At 39.0% G+C, this 23333-nt stretch overlaps 1 protein-coding gene across 1 annotated transcript in view; it reads right to left on the reverse strand.

Moving 5' to 3' along the window:
* Nucleotides 1-23333, reverse strand: part of LOC122795639 (granzyme A-like) — a 292143-nt gene that overhangs the window by 7625 nt on the left and 261185 nt on the right. The window lies entirely within an intron of this gene.

Consider the following 23333-nt stretch of genomic DNA (forward strand, 5'->3'; position numbering starts at 1 on the left):
ATAGCCTAGCACCTACCTATGAACTTATGAACTTATGGAATACATCTGTATATAATATTCTAGATTGAATCACCATCTAAATAACATGTATCCTACCCACCAAGGTAGTTACTCTAAATGAGCATCTTTCTAACAATGCCTGTACTTGGTTATAAAATCTTACATCAAACCAGTCTCAGTCCCCAGTACCATCAAACCCAAATATTTAGCTTTACTCTTCCTTGAAATCCCATTTTCATAATTAGGTAAACCAACTTTACCAACTCTAAGCTGCAATGTTTTAAGCCAGCTGCATTCCAAACTAGATGTTCAGCTAAACCTTTTAAAAATATCCATCACCTGAGGTAAAATCAAATCCAGTCTACTAGTGACCAGCATGCAGTCATCTGCAAATATACAAAAGAATTTCAATTCACAAGTCACACCCAGAGAAACTCTATGAGTATGCTGGGCTAGTGTTTCTATCTTAAGAATGAACAGTGATAAAGGGCATCCCAGACTAGTACCCCTTCCTACCAGAATACCATTGGAAAGCTGACCATTGACTATCAACGGTATTTCCTCTTGTCTGTACACAGCCCTAATCCAGCTTAAGAAAATTGCTGCCCAAGCCAACCCCTCTAACACCTGCAATAAAAAGGGACTATCAAGAAAGTCAAAAACTTTTTGAAAATTAAACAATACCACCTCCACTTTATCTGAACCTTCTTTTTAAGCAGCCACCATTAACACTCTAACTGGCAATTATCTTCCACTGTATATCCTTTAAAATATTCCATTTGACAAGGAAGTAACAACCTAGACAAATACTTCTATCCCCTTCTGGACAAAATCAAAGCCAAAGTCTTTGGATCAACATTTAACAAAGAAATGTGCCAATAATGATATGCCTATTGTCTGCCCTGTCCCCCTGGGAGGTGGACAGTAACACCAACAAGACCTTAGAAAAAGATTCTGGGAGGATTCTCTCCTCCACAGATTTATTATAAAACACTGCTGGATGTGGGGTCAAGATATCACAAAACATTTTATAAAATACAAATGATAAACCACTGCTACTAGATGCTTGCCAGATTTCAAAGTATTTATTGCCTCCACTTATACAAAATAAACTCTTAAACTGATGTGAATCATCTTTTGTCCAAATCCCTTCCATCCTCAGAAACTGCCCTTTCATTGCATATTCAACACCATTGCAAACATATTAATGAGTGGACTAGATGCTTCATTCCAGGTATCATAACTTAAGATGTCTGTAACTCTATCCAACCCCTCCTGAAATCTCTTATCAAGAATCCACAACGTCCACTCTTATGATCTGAAAATTTAATGCAAGGTTTAAAACTTTAGTATTATACTTTTGTGGAAAAGGGGTATGAACTAATCACCTCTGCCTTATCAATGTATCTGAAGTTGCATTTTAGCATAATAGCCATATCTACATCGACCTTTGTGACAGTGAAAAATAGTGAATCAGTATTCATCAGAAACTCATATCTGCCATTATGCCTAGGTAAGGCAATCTCTGCAAATAGGTCAACACGCATGTTGAAATCCTTTGAAGTGCATTGTCTGGAACGTTGTGCTTCTTGCAATGTCACTCTTCATAAACAGGCCTGAGAACCTGGGCAGACAAACAATTACCCAGAATGCCCCTATAATTGTTCATGTAAACAATATGAGATCTTCCACTGAAACAGAGAGACCTGGATCCATCCCTGGACTGAGATCTGGGATTGGTGCTCTCCAGTGAAAACCTAGTGTTCAGGTTATGCTTGCAACTAGTCTGGTCTTTGCACTGAAAGCTGTTTGGCATAATGATGTGGACTTACCAGCTACCAGGCAAAGGACAAGGGTCAGGTGCCATGAAGATCAAGTACCAGGCATGGAGGGATTTTTGTTATAATCTTTATTGGTTCCCTATTTTATTTCCATACCATGCAATCCTCATGCATTATGCACTCCATTTATATTTACACCAGCAGTAAATCATTTAATATTGTTCTATCTCCCTAGTCTCCTTCTTTTGCATTTGCATGGCATTTGACACAGAGGATTAAGTAGTTGTTAACAAGCTATGTCCTGTGATCCAGTGGCCCATGGTTTGATTCTCTCACTTTCCATTGCCTGACTATGTGACTCTGAGCAAGTCCCTTAACCAGATACTGCCCCAGGCCGAGTTTGAAAAAAGGTCCATGGTGGTCAATGCTCTCCCTGACAAACAAATAAAATATAATAGTGCCCTACCTCTTTCTATTGTTCCCATGATTGTCTTCCATTTCCTTGTTCTTGTTTTGTTTAAACATCTTCTTGCCACATCTAGGAATCATTTGTCTTTGTATTCCATTTTTCTCCTGCAGCTGTTTATATTATTCTGCAGTTCCACCAATCCTTCATCCACTAACACTACTTTCAAGTTTATTAGTGTGTGTTATTATAGGCCACACTGTCATTCTTACTGCATCGCCCTTTCTTGCTACTGCCACGTCCATAGTCCATTAAATTTGATCCTTATTTTCTCGTTTCTTCTGTATTGTTTTTGAGATTGTGATCCCCACTAAGACTCCTACTTATCTTGGGAACTCTTATTTTGTATTGCTCCAGCTCCTTTGTCTTTGCCTGATCCAGTCTTGACTGTCAATGACTTCTTGTTGCAGCACAACCCTGGTGCCTCCTTAGACTTTGCTAATAACTTCATTGCTGACACATACAACAGCAGCATTACACAGTCATCCAAGAGTAGCAGAGATTGTGATTCTAAACCCCTGGTCACTTTTAATTGCACTACCTATTTCCTTACCTCCAGAGCTAGTTCATGCACTGCTAGTGTAAACAGGGCTAGTCCCTTGTCCGGTTGTAGTTTATACTCCCACAGTTTTGATCTGCCTACATTTCTTACTATCTCAGTTTCTGGATTTGTGCACATTACCTTCACCCATCTTATAAATTTGTACCCCATGTTTCTTGTTAATAGTACTCCCCACTGGTATCCCCATCTAACTGTGTTGCAGGCTTTCTGGAGACCAAAAAAATCATACCCAGCTTTGTTTTTTATTTTTCATTTCCACTGTCCTCTACCCTTTCCCCAATGAAAATGGTTTGTCCTACTTGAATCATCTGTGAGACCATGTTATCTAACATCCTGGCTAGTATGTTTTCCAGTATTTTCCTGTCCACATTTATGAGTGAAATGGGTATATAGCAGCTTACCTCTTCCCTAAGCCCTCCCCTTTTTAATGTCATCATTACTCTGGTTCATTTCTTTCAGTCCAATATGTCACACATCCTGTTAATACTCACTGAGGCCTCAGCTCATGTTCTATATATCAACTCCCTCATTTGTAGACTTGTACTATGTATCTCTCTAGACCCCCAGCCTTCTGTTTTTTCTTTATCCTTGTTGCCTTCAACAGCTCTTCTCTCATGATTTCTTTCTTCAATGTCCCTCACTGGCTTCTTCCATTTGGTACCCATCACCAATCTCCCCATTCTCAGACCTCCATTATGATGGCTGTTCTATCTTCTGTTCTTTGTACATTTGCTGGAAATACTTCTGGAAGATTTATCTGATCTTTCATTATTCCTTTATTCTTGGTACATCTGGTCATGCTCTCATTGTTTTATATATTCTCATTGGGTGTTTTCCATGTTCTTCACCCACTATTGCATAGTAATCCTTCCAGTACCAATGCTCCACATCTATCACTTTCATTACCCTGCTCTCCAATTCTGTTTTTATTCTGGTCTCCTGAATCTGCAACTCTTCCCTTTCATCCCTTTCTTCCTATATTCTTTTCTGCATTTCTATGGGTTATCTCTAGTTCCTTGATCTCCCTATCATTTTACATCCTGTTCCATCCTTCCTCCCTTATTATCCTTTCCGTCACTGTGGCTTTAATGTTTTCCCACTCCATGAGTCCCTGACTCCTTCCTTTCTTTGTCTCTCTACTTCTAACTTACCCATCATCATCCAGTCTCCCTGTCCTTGTCTCGTTCTAGCTTCATCTGCAGTAGCAATGGTGCATGGTTTGAGATGCATTCCTCCCGTATCTCTATTTATTTTACATTCCCTATTAGGTTCTCCTTTCCTGATATTCCATCTAACCTGCTAGCTTGTGTAGACAATTTCTACTTAATGTGAATTCCCTATTCTCTGGGTGCAGTTCCCTTCATATATCCTTCCATTCCCCTTTGGCCATGTTTTCCTCCAGATCTTGATTCCTTTTCTTGTTGTGTTCCCATTTTACAAATAATCTGTACCTACCCTGGTCTGTATGACTCCTCCTGTGATATCATCTTCATCTCCCTTTACTTATACCTGATCTTCAAAGAAGTTTGAATATAATCCCCCATTCTTATTCAAAGCAAATACGTTTCCTGTTCTCCATCTTTTCTCATCCCCATGTTTTCCCTTGACATATAATCTATTATCCTTGTCCACTTCTCTTTATTTGTTTAGATGCTACCTGTAGTCCCTTTCTGAATAGTACTGCCAATCCCCTCATCCCCTAACCACCTTGTTATCTACTCCTTTCTGGGTTACACTAAGGACAGCATCTTTTCTCACTGTCTCACTTTTAGTGTAGCTTAGTTTGGTTTCTTGCAGAAGTATTATATCCCCTCCTAGCCATTTTAGTTTGCCCTGGACATTTTGTGTCTTGATGGGGAGTTGTACCCCTCCTATGCTCCATATTACTACTGTGATCATTACCTGTAGTATTCCATGGTCACCCTGCTGCTGTGAAGCACTTTCTCCTCCCTGAGGTTAGTTCTGGGCTGGATGAGTTATTCTTAAGCTCTCACATATGCTAAGCCTCTCCTCTCCTGAGATTGGGTTGTTATCCCTCAACATTTCAATGATAGCACCCATGAACTTAGCCCCCCATTCTCTTTCAGCTATTGCTTCTCCTTATTTGTCAACTTATGTCACTTAGTCATCTCTCTTCTTCTGCTTTACTTATGTCTTCCAGACTTTCCTGTTCTGCTGCATATGGCCAAACCCCTCCTTCCCATGTCATGTATATACATTTTTTTGCTGATCCCCCTTTTCTCCTTGTTGCATGTATCCCCATTCAGTGTCCTTTCACATGTCCCTCCTATTTCTCTTTCCCTCTCCTCCCCTTATTGCCTCATCTCCTCTATCCTTTTGCATGTTATGATGGGTCAGTAAGAGTTTTACCTTATATATTTGTCACTCACCCCTTTTGTATTTTTTTTCTGTGTCTCCATTATTGTTAGCTTCTCCTTGTTTTTTTTTCAAAAATATTTTTATTAGTTTTAAAACTTTTACAAAAATGAAATGAAAATAAATACAAGATAAGGAACTTGTAAGGTACATCAAACCAAGAAAAAGAAAGTAAAGTACATTCTAAATTAATACAAACAGTTAACCAAAAGTTTTGATTTATAGACAAGCACTTATTGTAACAAGTACCTTACTCCTGAACGGGTAAAACATTCACTAGGGTGCCCCAGAAAAACATAATACAAATAGACATCAGGCCTCCCAAGAGGAGGATAACTTTAATCAGATAACATACTATTATATAAAGTATACACTATTAACTATTTTGGGGGTACACCACCTAAAGTAAACTATACATGTCCTAAAAACCTATTTACACCATATTTACAATATATTTACATCATGGATGTCAGAGGACCTCTCTGAATAAAATGACATAAGACAATTAGTAAAGTGTAATGGTTACATTATCAAATCATTTTGGACCATACCTAGTACAAAAAGGATCCAGCTTGGAATGCAAATGTATAAAAAAAATGTTGCTGGATGTTACTTATTCTGGATTAGATCAAAGAGATTTTCCCAATATTTTTTAAAATGATTCTTTTTCTTTTTGCTATTCGTGCACATTTTTGTGCACTGATATATATTTTATTGCCATATCCTTAAAGTTTTCCCATGAAATTGCTGAGGGGTTGATCCAGTTTTTAGTAATGAAGTATTTAAGGAGAGCACAAACTGAGACAAGAACATGACGGCGAATACCTTTGATTTGAATAGAAACAATATTAAGGATCATAGTTTGCCAAGAAAATGTAGTTTTTGCATACCCCATTTTTTCTAATTGAATTCTGAGGGAGCACCAGAGTTTATAGATGGTCTTACAACTCCAGAACATGTGTATTATGTCAACATGAGGGAGAGTGCAGAAAGGACATGCTCAGTTTTTATTACATCCAAATTTTTGTAAAACAACTGGGGTGTAGTAAGAGTTATTATTTATCATTAGCTGTGTGTAAATTAGATTTTTGAAGGGGGTCAAGTTTAGTGTATTTCTGATTGCTTCATTCTTAGATTCGCTACAGATTTCATCCTGTATTGAATCCTAGTATTTGGAAAATAAAAGTGAATGACTATGTATAATGGACAGCACAAGTTTATAAGTATGTGAGATCATTTTGTTTTTTAGGGAGAGCAAATTGATGATTGATTGTGTTAATTGGATATCTTGTTCCATAACTGTGTATTTAAGGATTTTTTGTTTTATAAGTGAGCTGCGTTGTCTTAAAATAGGATCATATTTATTAGGAGCCCCAAATAAAGTTTTAACCTCTGCTGCATTTTTGTACTATAAAAATGCCAGACTGTAGCCTTCTAGGAAAGTTAGATAGGCCAATCATTTTATTATTGATTTTTAAATTTGGATTCAGATGTATGGGTTGAAGAATGGGGATTGTATTTTGCAAATTAAGGGATTTCATCAGATCATGAAAAATAAGAATTTTGTTTTTTAGAAGAGGCAAAAATGTAATGTTAAATTCACCAACAGGTGTGAGAAAGGGGATAGATTGAGGATTAATTTTGAATGAACGTATATAGTTATACCAGATCTTGACCCATATTGGAGACAAAGATTCATCATACGGATCATAACTGGCTATTTTTATTAACCGACTTGCGGTAATTATTTGATAATAAAGACTGAAATCTGGAAGACTTAATCCACCCTTAGCTTTTGGGATAGTTAATTTCCTATATGCTATTCTGGTTGATTTAGGAAACCATAAGAATTTAGAAATTGTGGTCTCCATTTTACGAAAGAAATTTTTTGGAATATTAAGAAAAACAGAGTTTAAATGGAAAAGAATTCTAGGTAGAATATTCATCTTGATAATAGCAGATTTTGATAACAGTGAAAGGTTAATATTTTTCCATCTGGTTAGATCATTATTTATTTGATCCCAAACTTTATAAAGATTAGTTTTCATAAGTTCTTGATGAGAGTGCGTGAAGTTCATACCCGGATACTTTATTGGATATTTAAGAGGTATGTCAGTAAGGGGGAAGTAGTATTCTAAATGCTTCTTAGGATTCAAAGGAAAACAGGATGATTTGGTGGGGTTAAGCTTATAGTTAGCAACTTTAGAAAAGAGATCAATAGAGTTTCGAATTTTCTGGAGATCTGTGTTAGGAAGCTCAAAGTAAATGTTAAGGTCATCTACAAATGCCGAGTACTTTATTTCGATGTTATAGATTTTTGGGATATGATGATAGGTCATCTGTTTGATCCAGATAAGAAAAGGTTCAAGATACAAGTTAAAAAATAGGGTGATAGTGGACACCCCTGTCTGGTGCCATTTGTAATTTTAATAGGATTTGATAATGTTTTATTTATATAAAGGGAAGTAGAGGCATTTTTATACATCATCCTAATAGTATTAATGACCATATCTGGGAAATTAAAGTATTCCATTGTTACATATAAGAAGTTGAGATCCACATTATCAAAGGCCTTAGTTGAATCTAACGTTAAAGCGTATCTTGGATGATTATCCTTTTAAAGGAACATTAATAATTATGCAAAGTGAGAGTATTATCACAAAGTTGTCTTTGCTTTATAAAACCCAATTGCTCTGGAGAAATAATTGACGCCATCACCTTCTGAATTCTATTTGCAAAAATGGTAGATAATATTTTTATATCTACATTAATAAGGGCAATAGGCCTATAGTTAAGAGGGTTTGATTTGTCAGTGTTCAGTTTCGGGATGAAAATAGTTTTGGAATTATTCATATACTTGTCCATAATCCCTTTTGATATGATATGATTATACAAGCTAAGTAGAATTTTTGTAAGATTACTGCAGAAAATTTTGTAAAATTCACCTGTAAATCCATCAGGGCCTGGTGCCTTATTAGGTTTCAGTTTTTTAATAGCTGCAGTTATTTCATTTAGTGTTATAGGGGCTTTTAAATGGGTAATTTGTGTGGAAGATAGTTTTGGGACATTAAGCTTATTGAGGAAGTCTATGTATTGTTCTTTTTGGAATTGAGTTTTGGGATTGTAGATTTCCGTGTAAATATCTACAAATGAATTTACAATGTCACTATTTCTATACAGGATTTTCCCTTTGTACTTTATGTCCTTTATATAGTTTGGTCCTTCTTTGATATTTATTAGACTTGCTAGAGTCTTGGGTGGAGTTTGAGCCCATTCTCAGCATCTATGTAGAAGCTTTAATTCAAAGAGTAGTTTTGTTGGTGGAAGAAATATATTTCCTTCTGAATTCCGTGAAGTTTAATTTCCAAATCAGCGGAAAAATCTTTTTGCAGCTCTGCGTCAATTTTTTAAAACTCTTTTGTGAGGCTATTAATGTACAGACTCTCTTTCTTTTTATAATAAGATGCTTTTTGGATAAGTATTCCTCTAATGACAGCTTTAGTCGCTGTCCATTGTATATCTAAAGGGATACTGGAAAGCAATGATTCAGCTTCTAAGTGTTTTAGATATTCATTAACCTCCTGCAAAACATCATTTTTGTCAGAATGTTACTATTTAGTGACCAGGTGAAAATCTTACTGTCACAATTCCATTTTCAAAACACAGCAGATTTGCATGCTATTAACTTGTAAACACCCAAAAACAAAGAACATGATGTCAGCACGGAGAAATAAAAGTTCAGCTTTAATCCACAGATAGAAATGATACTCCAAGCCAAAAGTAAGTGCTTTTGTCTCCTACAATAGAGACTTCTTCAGACTAATGGCTATAACCATAAAAACACACAGTTTAAATACTAAAATAGTAGTCAATTAAAACAATTGATAATTAACAATTAAAAGTTCAATAGCTATTTAAAACAACAGTCCACATAAAAATGCTAACACATACTTCTGTACAACTTCGCTAATGTTTCAGTCCCTTCCTTTTTAAATACATTTTGAATTCTTCTCTAGTATTATGTACTGGGGAAAACAAGCATTTGTCCTAACCTGCCAGCAGTATTCCAGCCACCATAATTCCTCTTCTATATTTATTGCTTTAACATTAGGATGCACTGAATCTAAAACCAAACACTTAAAGTTAATTTTGCATTTGTTTTCAACATAATGCTTCCCCATAACATTCTTGCTATCACCTTTACTTATAGCATAATGGTGCTCATAGATTCTTCTGTATAATTCTCTTTTAGTTCTTCCAACGTAAAATGAACTACATTCTAAACATATTAATAAATAAACAACATTTTTAGATTTGCATGTAAATCTACCTGGGACCTGTACTAATGATTTACCAAGTGTAATTTCATTACTGTCAGTATATAAATACTGACAGTAATTGCAATTATAGCATTTTACCATTCCTTTTCTCTCTTCAACTACTTTGTTTTTATTTAACTTAATAATTTCTCTATTTCCTTTGAGAATTCCCCAATTCCTTCTAACTATACCTTTAATGGTGTTGGAATCAGTACTATTTTGCAATGCTAGAGCTGTAGTGCAATCTACAGGGATCTTATCCTTTAATTTTTCAGTAGTTGTATTCTTTCTTTTGATAATTTCCTCAGCCAATACCTTGTCTACCAACTCTTGTTAACATTGTCAAAGGCCAAATAAAAAGGATCAGTAATCTAACGAAAGATGATGAAATTTTCAATTTTGAGGCTGAAATTTTCTGCAAAAGAATGGTAACTAGAGGTTACCCACAATCCTCTGGCTAATTTTCTTTTAATTCTAATCAGTTTTGAAATGATATTATGTTTTTTGCATATTTTCCAGATGGGAGTATAGTATAACAAGGGCTTCTGCCACCCCCCCCCCATCTCTTCAGCATATTTATTTCTCTAGGAAAGGAAGGAAAAATACATCAGGGTATGGTGGCCATTTCTCTTTCTTCTGCTTTGGAACCTTTTCAGGTCCTCTGAGTACGTCATTACAGCAGGAGTGAACTTCAGCTTCCCCTTGGTGTATCATACACCAGGTTAGCACATGGTATTTCTTCTGCAAAAGTCCTTTAATTGTCATCTAGACCTAATTTTTAGGTTCTGTAGGTAGCTAATATTGGGTGACTTTAATGCATAGGTCAATGAAAGAACATGCATATTTACCATGGAGCTTCTAAGTCTTTTAAAGAAATTCAGTTTCACTTAGATGGTTATAAATACTACCCATAAATTTGGTCAGTCATTGGATTTCATATTAAAACATGATCTTGAAAGCAGGAAAATGGTGCTGGGAACACTCAATTGGACTGACCACTACCTGATTCACTTCATTATTGTCCTGCTCAAGTTATCATGTTACATCAAGTTACATGCTGAGATGTGAGTACAATCAACTTGATGACTATTTGTGCCCCTCACCTGCTTACCTTCTGAAAAGGATCAGTGCAGGCGAGCCAGAGTCACTCACTGAAGTAACTAATGTAGCCATATTGGTGCTAAAGACAGTCTTGGTCCATCAGATGTCTTCTGTGCCTGTTACATGGAAAGAACCATGATTTGTCCATGTAACCCACTGCAAAGACTGAGATAGATGTTGGACTGTGAATAACAGAAGCTGCGCCTTCTAGAAAATAAGTCTTGCAGTTAACAAGGGGATTACATTGTTAAGCTACTTCCTGTGGTGCAGGGTTTGATTTCATCAGCCTTCATCTGGCTAGTACTGTGTAAATTTGCTCACGTCACATAACCAGCCAGTGCTTTGGGAATGTAGGCTCAGTGGTCACTTGGACTGCACGCCCAGTAATAACCTATACATTTAACCTGGATTAGCATTATGCTATTTATCAGATGGAAACATCCCATGAGAAAGCATTTTCTGTGTCCAGTGACACTTCTGCTGAACTGAGCCATCCAGCTGATCTCTTTTAGATGGTTGGTAGGTTGTGAAACCCAGACTGTGCATCCATTTGGAAATTTTTTTTCTTAGATTATCATGCATAAGCCATTTTGTCATAGATGTATCCTTTAAGCACCTTATTGATTCACTCATGGATTCAAGAGATTTTGGCTAGACTGACATTAATTATATGGATGATGATGAGGTCATGAAGGTCATTTCATCTATCTGCATTATCTGTTGGAGAATGCACCCTAGCTCCATGTGACTGATTATATCCTGCCTTGAGCTGCTAAGGTTGATTGACTTCTAGACTGTAAGGTCATCAGTGGGGACTATGTTTTTCCAGATTCATTCAGTAAGGCATTGATCTCACTGTTAAAAAATGATGTTTTATTCTGACTAGAAAATTACCTCCCATTCTCTAACCTTTACTGAAAAGGTTAATGGGAAATTATGCATTCATTCCTTAATGTCATAGCCTGCTAGTCCCTTATCATGTCCATCTTAGAACCAGTAACAGTATAGCAATGCCCTCATTTAAGTAGTTACTGTCCTCTTGATGCTATAGGATCAGTGGTTTGTATTCAGTCTTGGTACAAAATGATCTTTCTGTGCATTTTTATATTATGGACCATAAGATCCATATTAATTGCCTAAAATAATGCTGTGATTGTATTAATTCCATTTTCAAGCAGTTTACCTCATGTCTTTCAGGCCAGTTACAGAGGATGGGGTTTGGAGTTAATTTCCCTGGTCCTCTAGACAAGAACCATGGATGTCTCAGAATTTTTTTCTGGCTTCCTTCTTGTTCAGCCAATGTTTTTGTTGAGGGGAGGTAATTGCGAGGTAGGTATTTATCAGTCATATATATTTATCTTTACCTCACCTTTTCTCAAGATCCTCTCCCTGTTTTTTTTTCTGTCCTCTCTGACAGTTTCAGTTTATGCTCTCACTGGAGAATACTTAATGATCTTAAATGTAACCCAACAAAACTAGTCAGAAACCATGTTTTTTTATGCCACTGCCCATTCATCACATTCTCCTTTGCTTATACCTTAATAACTTTTGAGAGGAATTATTTAGAATTAGTTTTTTGTGCTAAAGAGTTGGGTCAGCTTCTTGGCAACAAGCTGACATAAAGAAACAGCTCTCAGCTTTTGTTAAGACATCTTATTTCTTTCATTATTAATATGATTAAAATTAAGCAGTTTATTCTGTCTTCAGATGTGGCAATGATGGATAATGTGTTGGTAGTCTCATGTCTGGACTACTCCAAGCCCCTGTACCTTGGCCTTACAGATGGTGATGCACTCCAGTTGCAGGAGGTGCTAAATCCCGATGCTAACATTTGACAGTTATCTTTTATTCTAATCATATTACTCCTGTTTTGCTTACAGACATGATTAGATGTATCTTGAAAATCTTAATTTGTTGTCTACTCTGGCCTTCATAGTCTGGGTGCTGCCTAACTTAAAGTTCTGCTGAGGCCCTATATCCTGGCTAGATGCAGAAGGTCACCAATTGAGGGGTTGCTGCTACTGCTGCTGTTCCATTGACCAGACTGGACATGGGTTCAGGCGCCTAGACAATGAGACATTTCCCTGTGGTACATTTGTTTGGTGACACATGGTTGAAGTGACATTCAGCTGCAGAGAAATATGGAAGTTGTGAATTCCCTGTGGGCAAAGAGAAGAGTGTGATCCCAGGCCCACAACTTAAATATCTAAATGGACGGGGAAATAATGTCCATGGCTTCCAAGGCAACATGAGACAGCAGGCATTATGGCAGGCATCAGCAGCAGACTGGCCAGTAGCCATGTCAGTGGCAGTAAAAATGCAGTGGACAATGGGCAGTGCATTTATAATTGGTGTGTGCAGACAACTACTCCCTGCACAGTGTCTAGGGAATATTACCTAAAATGCATACTGTATCATAAATGTGATTGCAGTAGCATGCAAGATTTCCTCTATGCTGTAGCACACTTCCACATGTTGTAGTTACATAAGCATGTGCTGCACATGGAGTACAACACTCATTATGTCTTCTGCCCCCAATGTGCTTGGTTATTAAAGTTGTGGGCATGGCAGTGTGTGCTTCTCTTTCAGCACAGGGGATTCACAACAGCCATATTTCTTTACAGCTGGATGTTACTTTAGCCATTGTACCTAACCAAATGTATCACAGGGAAAGCTCTCACTGGCTAGGCGATTCAACCTGTCGAGACACCTGGCAGGATATATCTTGCTTGTCTTGACTTAGTCCTAGGGAATCAATTACGCTTCAACAATTTTCAAAGAGGCTAAGAGTCTCCTTTAGGATGTTTGTGAAGGCCTACCACAATAGAAAAGCTTATCTGGACCATAGAAGAGGCACTTTAACTCCATTTAGAATGTTCATTTTTCTAATTTAATAATATTATTTTTATTTATATCTCATGCAGTTTCAAATGGATCTGCTACCTTTTATCATTTGCTGTTTGTACTTTTTATGTAAAATGCCTAGAACTGAAGCACTTAAAAACTCATCATAAGTAAATAGATAGACAGACAGTGAGTCACACAGAAATTAGAACAGGTGATTTAAAAGGTTAATTACCTGTGGACTGAGGGAGGAACTAGGAACTAAACCTTCTCTGTTTAAGAGATAAAATAAGACATTCCAAGGCTTTACTGGAAAAGCTCACCCAGATTCTGCCACAATTTGCTGTGAGGGAAAGGTTAGTTTGGTTTTGCTTTCTGCTCTAGGTTCAAATCACCATAGGCAAATCCAGTATCACTTCCTTGCAAGGTATAGGTCCCCCTCTATGACCCAGGAAATCCATACCATGTATTTAAACTTATTAGAAACACTCAACATCCAACCCAATACCATATTCATGGGTGACTTTAATTACCCCACTATTAACTGGGAATAATATATGACACCAAACATACATGCACAGAGATTCCTGGATTTTGTAAACACAAACTCCCTGGACCAGATTGTCAATACACCAACCATGGGTGCAACCATATTGGATCTGAAACTCACTAATATGGGAGATTGCTGTGTATCCCCTAGTATAATGTCTTCTCTGGTAAAGTCAGGACACAAAATGATCTTTTTTGAAGGAAAAATAAGACCTGGAATCCCAGCTAAACCTGGAATATTCACGGACTACTCTAAGGCTAACTTCCTAGTGATAATGTGGCAAAAATTCAAGACCCCATAAACCCTGACAATACTGCTGTCTAAGTGGAACTGCTCACAGAAACCCTATACAAGCATGCTAGTAGCTGCATAAAAGCAGCCGTACCCACCAGGAAGAAGTACCAAACTAACTAAAAAAAAAGCCACCCTTGTTGAATCACAATATCAATAGGCTGTATAACAAAAGGAAGAAAATCATGGCAAAAATTACAAGTTGCAGCACCCAGCAGGATAAACGCACTCTCATCAAACTAAACAAATAACTCAGGGGACAAATAAAGTCTACCAAAGATAAATATGAGGTAAATTTGTCCTCCCAGGCCAAGGACATCCACAGGGCATTATTTAGCTATCTGTGCAACCTCAAAGGCAGTACATAATTGTGTGCAGAGCTCATTGTTAATGGACTCCGTCCATCAAGGTACCCCCTAACACCCTGATGCTTGGTGAATTCAGCAACCCCACCATAGAATGGGTGAAGTATTCCTGCACTAATGCATTCACTCAACGATTCCTTGACTTCATCAGTTCTAATGCACTAGACCAGCTCGTCTCATGCCCCACAAGGGGAGATAACATTCTGGACTTGGTTCTCACCAACATGGGTGACCACTGCACCACTCTCATAGTATGTTCTTCCCTGGTGAGATCAGATCCTCCAACTGACTTGTTCGAAGTTTCTATCCCATCCAACCCCTCCACCCCACCCCCAGCTGTAATCAAGCTAAAAATCTTCTCAAAAGCTAAGTGCAACCTCCTAAGAGAGGGTATCTTTAGCTTCACACCACCGCCACCCTCAGAGGATGCAGACAACTATGCTGAACAGTAAGCCAATGCAGTATACAAGCACCAGCACAACTGCATGGACTTAGCCATACCCAAAAGAACTAAAACCTGCTCCTCAAGGAAACACAAACCTGTTTGGTGGACATCCTCTATCAACAAGCTTTACAACAAAAGGAAGAAACTCTTGTCCAGGGGTAAAAAGGAACAAATTCCAAATTAGAAAAACTTCCTCCTTAGCCTCAACAAGCAAATTAAATTACTAGTGAAAACCTCCAAAGCCAATTATGACTCAAAACTAGCCTCCGAAACAAAGGGAAACAACAATGCCTTCTTCAGTTACGTCAAGAATCTCCATGGCAAATGCCAGGTTTATTCAGAATTATCACTTACACTGATCCTGTTGACTTAGACAACCTGCTGGCAGATAGGTTCAGTGCAAACTTCACCCCCCTGTCCCCACCATGGCCCTTTCGACATCCCTGATAGTTGTCCTACACCTCATATCTCCATAGATTAAGTGTTAAAGGCCCTATCCAAGGCAAAGAACACAGCTTCCATGGGACCTGATAGTATACCAGGCTGTATTCTGCTCCATTCTCCAGCAAGAACTAGCTTCGCCATTGAGCACCCTATTCAGCCAAAGCCTAAGTACAAGCTTCATTCCAGCAGAGTGGAGAACTGCCATTGTCATCGCCTTGCACAAAGGTGTACCTTTCAAATATTCTGCAACAACTGGAAAGGCCACAGAAATACCTCACTAAAAGAATCACAGGCCTAAAGCAGATGCCCTATGCTGACCATCTTAAAAAATTCCAGCTATACTCTGTCACATATCATCTACTCTGAGGCAATCTCTGCTTAACATACAAGGCCATGTCAAACCCAGAGCTGTTGGACATGCTACACTTAAAGAAATTCCAATCCCTCAGAGCCACATGCCCCAGGGATCTAAACTTTGTCATCACAATAAACAAAGCATGCTGGAGGGATAGGTTCCTGACCTAGAGACTCCCCAGACTCTGGAATAGACTGTCCATACATGTCGAGCAGAGTGTCTCTTTGGCCCTCTTCAAAAGGAACCTTGATGATTGGATGGGAGAAAGGAAATTCACCCCGGGAATCATGTCAGTCTCCCTGCTAGATAGGGGTCCAGGGAAGTAAATAGTGTGGGAAGAAATAGCCAGGGAATTGTTATGGCTAGGCTTGTATAGGCCCTAGGGCCGATAGCCTAGTACCAACCTATGAACCTATGACCCAATGATGCCACTACTGACCCTGGAAACTATCGCCTCATTAGCTTGACAAGTCTGATCTGTAAAGCCATGCAGCTTATTATTATGGATTTTATAAACAAGAACATAGGCAGTCTCCAAGCACTTGAACCCTCCCAGTTCAGATTCATCAAGGGCAGATCTTGCCTGTTGAACCTGGTTGACTTCTTTGAGACTGGCACCATGACCCTGGATGAGGCAAAGTCCATGCATACAGCTTATCTTGACTTGGCCAAGGCCATTGACACAATCTTCCACTCAGATATCATTGAAAAGCTAACAAAACTTGGAATAAACACCCTATCTCATCAAGTGGGTGGCCAACTGGCTCACCGACATGACCCTCATGGTCTAAATAGGCACCTCCTCCTCTGATAGCAGACCTGTCACTAGTGGAGTTTCCAAGGGATCTGTCCTGAAATGCCTACTGTTTGGCATCTACTTCTCAGGTGTCCAGGCAAAGACAAAAAATCTGTAGCTGACCAAGTTTGCAGACAACTGTAAGTTAGGTGCTGTCATTGACTCCCCAAATAACATACTGCAAGAGGGTCACACAGCAACTAATGACTGGTACCAAAGTCATGGCCTCAAGCTAAATGCAAAAAAATGTATCATCATACCATTCGGCAGAAACATGGTCCCTACTGATTACCACATTAACGGCAACCCCCTAAACACATGACCTGTGGTGAGAGATCTGGGTATTCAGGTTGATAACAATCTCACATGCAACCATCATGTAGTGGCAGTGGTCAGAAAAGCCTTTTATTTGGTTCATCTTATAAGTAAAGGTATTGCATCCAGAAAAAAGGAGGTTATTACCACTCTATACTCCTCTGTCATTAGACCAATAATTGAGTATAACACCCTGTTTGGTATGTACCACTCCCAATATTTGCACCAACTGGAAAGGGCACAGAAATACCTCAGAAAGAGAATCCATGGCCTCCAACACCTGTCCTGTGTGGACCGGCTCAAATTGCTACCACTCTACTTTGTATCGTACAGATTGCTCAAAGGTGATCTGTGTCTCACCTACAAGGCAATCTTAGACCCTGCCCTACTAATGATGCTCCATATCCCTAAGTCTAACTCCTCAAGCATTACCCACTCAAAAGGCCTGAATCTAATATGCAACATCAACAAAACCTGCTGGAGAGACAGGTTTGTCTCCCAAAGGCTGCCTTGTCTCTGGAACAGACTTCCCATATGCATCAAACAGAGTACCTAGCTTAGCTCTTCAAGCGCAATCTTGATGAGTGGATGTGAAACCACAAATTTTTTCCAAGAGCTTCCACCTGTGTCTCTCACTGACAGGATAGACAAGGGATGATTGAGGTTTCTTTTTTGGGAGATAAACTCTTGGCTAGGCTTGTAAGGACCCCAGGGCCATTAGCCTAATAACCTTTTATGATCCTATAACCCTATGAGACACCTATACTGAGCCAAAATACATAGCAAACCTACTAGCTGACAAATTCAGCTCCAACTTTACTCCTCTCTCCCCCTCAACCTTCTCTCAGAAAATACCATCAAATCTAACTCCCCCTGCTATCATTAGGGAACAGGTCCTTAATGCTCTCTCTAAGGCCAAGAACTCTGCATCTATTGGTCAAGACAATATCCCAAGATGCATTTAAATAGCATGAAATATGGTCTATCAGCCCCCCTGGAATTGCTATTTAACTGTAGTCTCCAAACAGGCTTCGTGCCTCATGAATGAAGAGCAACAACAGTCATCCCTCTGCACTAAGTTGGGCCATCTACAGGCTCTGGAAACTACTGACCCAAAAGTCTCACTAGTCTCATATGCAAAGCCATGGAAAAATTATCATAGAAATGATCAATAATGACATAGGAAATCTCCAGACACTGGACTCAACCTAATTTGGTTTTGTCAAAGGGAGATCATGCCTACACAACCTGATGGACTTCTTTGAGAAGGTCACCAAAGCAATGAATGAGGGAAAAATGGTTTACACTGCCTACCTTGACCTGGCCAAGGCATATGACACCCACTCAGGCATTGCTGACAAATGCAAGAGGTTAAGTACAAACTCTTATGTCACCCAGTTGCTAGCCAGCTGTGTCACAGACAGGACACAGGAAGTTAGAACTGGGGGAGTCCACCTCTACAAAGTCCAGTCACAAGTGGAATCCCTCAGGGGTCAGTCATAGAACTGCTCCTATTTGGCATTTACTTCTGTGATGTCAAGGCCCCAATGCCAGTGACCTCTGGCTGACTCAATTTGCAGATAATAGCAAATTAGGAGCTGGCATTGAATCTCCAACTTTCAGAAATGTTCTCCAGGAAGGGTTGACACAAACACATCACTGGTGTCGGAGGCATGGACTAAAACTAAATGCAAAGTAATGCATAAATGTATCCTTTGGGAAGTCATCCACCCCTGATAAATGTCATATTGACAACACACTTCTAAGAGTTGACCCAGTAGTCGGGGCCTTAGGGACACACATAGACAGTAATCTAGCTTTTGACCATCATGTGTCTACAGTAATGAGGACATTATTCTATGTTGTGCAACTTATAAACAAAGGTATGGCATCTAGGAAGTCATCATTCCACTGTATTCGACATTCATCAGACTTATCATTGAGTACAATGTCTCCTTTGGTATGTACCTAACCAGGCATATCCAACAATTGGAATGTCCACAGAACTTCCTCACTAAATGAATACAAGGTGTAAGTAACATGTCCAATACAGACTGCATCAAGGTCCTATCCATTTATTCTGACACCTACAGGCTGTTGAGGTGAGATCTATGCCTGACATATATATATAAATATAACCCCCTATGTCACTAGATGGGTTGCAAACTGGCTCAAGGACAGAGCCCACATGGTTAGAATTGCTGGAGCCATGTCAGACTCCAAACTAGTTACAAGTGGCGTCCCACAAGGCTCAGTCCTGGGACCTCTCCAGTTCGGTATATATTTCTCGGAGGTACGGGCCAACACGGAAGGACTGTGGCTGACCAAGTTCGCAGATGACTGCAAACTGGGCGCTATAATCGACTCTCCAGCCGACACAAGCATCCTCCAAAAGGGCCTCATAGAAACAGACAACTGGTGCCAGAGCCATGGCCTCAAGCTAAACGCCAAAAAGTGTATAGTCATCCCCTTTGGCAAAAACAAAGTGCCCACAAATTACCACATAGGTGGTAATCCATTAAGTACAGAAGAAGTAGTTAGGGACCTGGGGACCCAAGTTGATAGCAATCTCTCATTTGACAACCACGTGGCCAAAGTGGTTAGAAAAACATTTTATATAGCCCACCTAATCATGAAGGGATTCACATCTAGATCAGGGAGGTCATCGTGCATCTTTACTCATCCCTCATCAGGCCCATAATTGAGTACAATGCCCCTTTTGGGATGTACCTTACCAGACACCTGCAGCAACTGGAAAGACCCCAAAAGTACCTCACCAAGAGGATCAAAGGGCTCAAACAGATGCCATATGCTGCCCGGTTAAAGAAACTCCAGCTCTACTCAATGGCATACCGCCTGCTCAGAGGCGATCTGTGCCTGACGTATAAAGCCATGTCCAACCCGGAATTAATGGACATGCTGCACCTCAGAAAATCCAAATCCCATCGAGCTACGTGCTCGAGAGACTTGAACCTCAGCACTGAAATAAATAGGACATGCTGGAGGGACAGATTCATAACCCAGAGGCTCCCTTCTCTCTGGAATAAAATCCCAGTCCAGGTTAGGCAGAGTCCCTCATTGACTCTCTTCAAGAAGAATCTTGATGAGTGGATGGGGGATCGTAGGTTTACCCCGGGTATCACTTCTGTGTCACTGTTAGACAGAGGCACAGTATACTAACCTCGAAAAAGGGCATAGCAAAATTAATTTAAAATGGGTGTCGAAAGCCAAACACACTCTGGCTAGGCTTATAAATGCCCTAGGGCAGATAGCCTAGTATGAACCTATGAACCTATGAACCTATGAACATACAAGGCATTGTCAGACCCCACTGTGATGGACATCCTGCATTTTCACAAAGGAAACAGCAGCAGAATTACCCATTCTAAAGACTTAAACCTTGTCTGTGATATAAATAGGACCTACTGGAGACAGGTATGTATTCCAGAGACTACCACTTCTCTGGAACAGGAGCCCCATCTATGTGAAGCAGAGTTCTTCCCTAACCCAATTCAAGTGTAACTTGGACAATTGGATGGAGAACAGGAAATTCATCCCTGGTTTGGCACCTATGTCTCTAATGGACACAGGCAGCCTGTAAATTGTTCATCTCCCTGGCTGCTGCTCAAATCTTTCATCTCCCAAGCCCCTGCTGCAATTATTAAGGATACCAGAACTTGTCAGAGATTTGAGTTGTATGGCTAGGCTTAAATAAGCCCTTGCTGTCAGTAGCCTAGTAAACTCCAATGAACTTATGAACCTAACCTAGAGAGATCGATAAATAGACAGATAGATAGATAGATAGATAGATAGATAGATAGATAGATAGATAGATAGATAGATAGATAGATAGATAGATAGATAGATAGATAGATAGATAGATAGATAGATAGATAGATAGATAGATGATAGGAAAGACTATGTACCATCCTCAGCTTTCTACTACTGAGACCAGCACAACACAGGTGGTTTACAAAATGATGACATTGATGGTGACAACAATTAAGTCACAACATGTCCAGTCAAACAACAAAGACAGTATGCATCAATCAGAACACATGATACAGGCTATGACTCATTCAATTGCAGAAGTAAAACATAACAAAATGTTGGACTGTAATTCCAGGCTGATCAGATATAGTCCTTCCTTCTGTCACTGTATAGGTCACAGATTAGAACACACATGCAATGTGTGTATCTGGTGCCTTTTGCTATATAAGGTTATCAGATTATTATGAATGGGAGCAGAATCAGGCAACAAAAATATCCAACACTTATGGAGATTTTCCAAAACAATTATTAACAGACAGGAGGGAAGCTAATGATATGAAAGAGATCTGCGAATACACAGAAGGCATGGATAGTTTACATTCCAGATGTATGGAATCAAATGGGAGAAACCTGAAGAAAGTTGTTTTAAAGTGGGAAGAGATGATGCAGCAGTCAGTGTGTGTGTGTGTGTGTGTGTGTGTGTGTGTGTGTGTGTGTGTGTGTGTGTGTGTGTGTGTGTGTGTGTGTGTGCACCTGTGTGTGTGTGTGTCTGTGTGCGCGTGTGTGAGTGTGTCTGTGTGTGTGTGTGAGTGTGAGTGTGTGTGTGCGTGTGTGTGTGTGTGTGTGTGCACCTGTGTGTGTGTGTCTGTGTGCGCATGTGTGTGTGTGTGTGTGTGTGTGTGTGTGTGAGTGTGTGTTAAGGAAGTAACCATTTTATTGTGAAAGGCATGTGTATAAGAGGACTTGAACCCTACAATCTAGTGTGTTACTATCTTATTCCACACGACTGAGTAAAATGTCATATGTTTCTGTTAGAACATAACAAGCATATTTCTTTTCTCAGGAACTGCTCACCTTAAAGCATTGGTGTAATGAAACTAAAATCAGCTGCAAAGGAGGTAGCCATTACCAACAGTGCAATGAAAACATTCAGAGAACTTGGGGTCAATTTTATAGTGAGTCACATGATTTCCTTTTTTTACCTGAATCTGTCATTATAAAGTTGCTTTTCTTTGTATCTAATACAGTACGAAGCATAAGGCAAAAAGATATATCTCATAGTCCATTATACTACTACAAAAATATCTAACTTCAGTGATGTAACATACTATTTAAGTGGAGAATGCAGTGTCATTTCCATGTCTATATGTTTGCAGCATAATACCATAATCACTGCCATGTTTTTTCTCTTGGGGAGTATGGTGATAGTAAACTAAGGAAAGTACAAATGAGCAAGCACTGCATTTGTATACTTGACCAAAACAATCCCAGTTCAATTGTGGTTACTGCAAATAGATAAATCTCTTACAGGTTCATAGGTTAGTACTAGGCAAACTACCCTTGTGGACCATTTTAAGCCTAGCCAATTACCCCATGTAAGAATCAAAACCTACAACTCGTGTCTGTAAGGTAAACAGCTAAACCATTATACCAACCTCCCACTAGTAAGTTGAGAGATATTGTGGTACAGTCCCAGAAAGATGGATGCATTAAACTTTGCTTCTAACATTTTCTAGCAATTTAACAATAATCAGTTTGATATTTTGACTCATTTTCTTATAAAATTCTAAGTTGCACATGCTGACATCAGTGGAATGTCCTAGACCAGGTTTACTCTTATGACTTCATAGATAATTTAAGAGTTTGTGAGAATGCAAAGGCTATATAACAGCTGGAAAGACAATAAGGTGGGAAAAGATGTATATTAATGGAGCAGACGGTTCATTAATGAAACAGTGATTTTGATTGGTCAGTATAGCAATGAGTACAACTACCAATAACATTAAGATAAAACTGTGTAATTTAGATAAAATTAGATTCAATTAAAATCAGTGTTAGTAATTTTTACCTTTCATCTTGTTTCTCAACAGCTCATATGACTGTATTACTCTTATATTCTTGTAACAATTGCTGCTGACAACCAAGCTTAGTTTTACCTTGTTCCTAAGCCATGCATTCAGATTGTGCCTTATGTTTTGTAGTTGCTAAATACTTCAAATGTAAAGAACAATTACAAATTCCATGTATTACAGTGCTGCATATCAGAATCACTTCTGTACTGTGTTTGATAATTTCAGTTAAATATTGTGAACCCGATCACAGGCATGGCTTTATTGCACAAAAGGAGAGAGTCTTGACTATCACAAAAAATTACCCATGTTTGTTTAGCAGCTCAGACATTGAAACAGTCACAAAAGGGGAAGATAAAAGTGAGTATCTGATGTCGCCTGATCTAGCCAAAGGGAAAAGACAGAGGTGGCTTCATCTGGCTAAGTGCCATCAGACAAACAGATACTTGCACAGTACCCAATATAGTCAGACCAGAGACACGT

This window comes from Protopterus annectens, chromosome 2.part2, assembly GCF_019279795.1.
Source record: "Protopterus annectens isolate FY-2018-M chromosome 2.part2, PAN1.0, whole genome shotgun sequence".
In the NCBI taxonomy this organism is placed as follows: Eukaryota; Metazoa; Chordata; order Ceratodontiformes; family Protopteridae; genus Protopterus; species Protopterus annectens.